Source organism: Mandrillus leucophaeus, unplaced genomic scaffold (assembly GCF_000951045.1).
Source record: "Mandrillus leucophaeus isolate KB7577 unplaced genomic scaffold, Mleu.le_1.0 Scaffold119, whole genome shotgun sequence".
In the NCBI taxonomy this organism is placed as follows: domain Eukaryota; kingdom Metazoa; phylum Chordata; class Mammalia; order Primates; family Cercopithecidae; genus Mandrillus; species Mandrillus leucophaeus.
In genome coordinates, this window is record NW_012100209.1 from 5563317 (window position 1) to 5566945 (window position 3629).

The window sequence follows — 3629 nt, forward strand, 5'->3', positions numbered from 1 at the left end:
GTTACATTAAAAGTTCACCTACAAGCATTGATTTTATTTATATTTACTCAATTTATTCATTTGTAGCAGTTTATCTACATTAGTTGTTAGAACTGAGACATTAGGCAGAGAGAATCATCGCTCAAAGTTTTTTTTGTTGTTGTTGTTAACCATTTGCATAGTCTGAATATCAGGTGTTTGCCTAAGCAAAAATCTTAAACACACAGGCATTTTTGCTGATAATTCAGAAAAATTAGCTGTTCTTATGGAACCAACAATGTTAAATTAGCCTTATTTATCAAAAAAGTCATTCAAAGAAAGAGTATTCTGTTTTTGGTTGCGTTTATGTTCTTATAACATTCATGTCAAATCCTTGCACTTTAAAATATCTAGCAAAGGCAAATATAAAACTCATCTAATTAGTAAACCCAGACAAAAATGTATGCTGACAATTCTGAAGACTTTTCTGTTTTTAATTTGTCAATAATTTTAAGGCAAACTTGTTATTAAAGATTACTAAATTCACATAAATTTGAAAAACATTTGGGCTTTCTTACTATGTTTATGAGCACTCATTTACTTATAAACCAATGTGATTCCATTGTAGACATAACATATAATACATGTAACATACATAGAAACACGTATCCATACACACAAAGATCAAATAGATGTTACCGTGAAACTCTAGCCATGACATGGCATCATAAACTCTTTATTTTACAGAAGACAGCTGGATCCAAATTATTTCTGACAAAACTGGGACCTATCCTCATGGCTAAACTTTATCTGCCCTGATAGGTAATCCAATTAATGCTGTGGACAAAAACTTCGGGTAAAGCAGTTTCCATAGCAGTTTTATTTTTTAAACTTTTTTAAACCTTTTATTTTTTAAGTTTCAAATACGTTTCCAATGTTTGCTTCTTAGATAGAACTGACTGAACTGCATACAAAAAACAAGCTCTCCAATAGCCTTGAATTAGCAGTATTATAAACACTGAGAGCACAAAAATGGGCCTTAGCTTCTTCTCAGTTTGGGAAGATGTTACAGTGCCAGGATTATCTCATAACAATTGTAATCATGAACAGAATCTGATAAATCAAAATGAGGAATCAGGAAGGGGCATCTGTGGAGGGAATCCTGTGGTGGTCAACAACATCCATATGGGGTGAAGTTGCCTGACTACTCAACGATTGTTGGCCACTGCTAGTTTCACCCTTTCAGTGATTAAATGTTAAAATACCTGACAATACCAAGTGTTAGAGAGTATATGAAACTTTAGAGTATCTTATGTATTGTAAGTGGGAACATGTGTGGCACCATCACTTTGAAAAAGAATCTGTTGTCTTATGAAGCTGCAAGTCACATATCTCAAAACCTACTAATTCCATTTCAGAGTACACTCCCAAGAAAAGTTCTTGCACATAAATGCATACCAGGAAATATGTAAAAGAATGTTGGTACCTTTGCTTTTAACAGTTACAAAAACCTGATGGAAAGGGAGGATCCAAAACTCCATTATTAGGAGAATGGATGAAAATTATTATGGTATATTTTCAAAATGGAATATTTTACAAAGCTCAAATAAGTAAATTAAATTACTCGAAAGTCTGGCTGCATCATAACAATATAACGTTCAGTAAAAAAAAGGTTGATAAGACTACATAGGGCATGGTTATATTTTATAAAGTTAATATTTTTAAAATATCCATTAACATACTTAGATACATATCGATAAATAAATCTAAATTAAAAATAAGTAATTGAATAATTAACTCAGAATTCACATTGGTTATGTTGATTTAGAGAGCTGGGAGAAGAGATACAAAAAATCATATCCATAAAAAATTAGATTGGAAGATATACCTTAAATTTACACCAAAAATAAATTTCTTAACACTGAATGGCAAAATTACATTTCCCCATCCATCCACAGACAAAACTGTACCACCTAAAATCTCCCTGAGTGAGGCTGTGCCTCTACAAAATAGAGACAATGGAAAAGCAAGCACACTACAAAACTACCACAAAGTGTATTTTCCAAGCAAAGCTGGCTAAAAGAAAGGGAACAGAATTGGAGGGACTAAACTTTTTATGTCCGGGTTCCCTCCCAAACTCTGCATCAGACAATGTTTGAATTAGATAATTCTCTGTGCCATGATTTCCAAATGAGAAGTAAATAAAGTAAAGTAGAAAAGTACACTTGGCAGAGGGCCTGTCACAAATCACCATTCAATATGAACTACTCAATCTTGGGGGACAACTAAAAAGTGGGACAAGAACGTAAAATTGCTTATGAGAAGTTACTTTACAGAAATTGAAGAGGAGAAATAATTTCCCCACATAAACAATTTTTTTCAATGTTTTGAACTACTCTGTAAAAAGACAAATGCAATCATGTTAATATATTTTAAAAATTGCAACTCTAAACTCCTTGCTATTGACAATAAGTAAACAAAATAAAATGACACCAAGAATTGAAAATAAAGAACTGAATACCTGAATTTAATCATTTTGAGATAAGTCTTTTGCTATTTTCATATCTCTGAAACAGGTATATATTTTAAATCTAGTGGTCTTTCAGGGCTGTGACATAGTTTAATTAGCAGATTTTTCTTAGTAGTATTGAAATAATGACACATCTTACAATGACTAGTTTCTTAGATTCAGGACATTGTAATTCCAGACAAATGTTAAGCCCAAGGCCAGTGTACCTCTAGTACTACATTGGCTTAGCCTCGCTCTTCAAATTACTTAGCTTGCTAAAGAATCCAATTAGGTCCTCTGAAACAAAAAAAAAAAAAAAAGACAAACCAACACAAAAGATGTGTCTGATTGTTACAGGACCAACAGTTTTGTATGCCTGCTGTGCAACAACATAAATATACACCAAAATACTGAAACAGCAGGGCTTGCAGCAGAGAAAGAATTTAATGTTAGCAGGGCAGCCAAGTGAGGAAATAGGAGGGACCCTCAAATTCACCTCCCTGAGAAGTTCTGGTCTGGAGGTTTTTGCTTGTTTTGTTTTGTTTTGTTTTGTTTTGTTTTTAACAGAATCTTGCTCCATCACCCAGGCTGGAGTGCAGTGGTGTGATCTCGGCTCACTGCAACTTCTGCCTCCCGAGTTCAAGCGATTCTCCTGCCTCAGCCTTCTGCTGCTTCAGCCTCCTGAGTGGCTGGGATTATAGGTGTGCACCACCACACCCGGCTAATTTTTGTATTTTTAGTAGAGATGGGTTTTCACCATGTTGGTCAGGCTGGTCTCCTACTCCTGATCTCGTGATCCACCCGCCTCGGCCTCCCAAAGTGCTGGGATTATAGGAGTGAGCCACCAAGCCCGGCCCAGGTCTGGAGTTTTTAAGGAGATTGTGGAGAGCAAGAGACTGAAAAATTGGGGTCATTGATTGTTTGGGGTAAAGGGGATGAAATCATCAAAATACAGAAACTGTATTCTTCAGTGAGTCAGCTCCTCATGGGGTCTTTCAGGTTAGCTGGTATCAATAGTTTTATCAGTCTTCAGTATATAAAAGAATATCTCGCCGGGCGCGGTGGCTCAAGCCTGTAATCCCAGCACTTTGGGAGGCCGAGGTGGGTGGATCACGAGGTCAGGAGATCGAGACCATCCCTGGCTAACATGGGGAAACCCCGT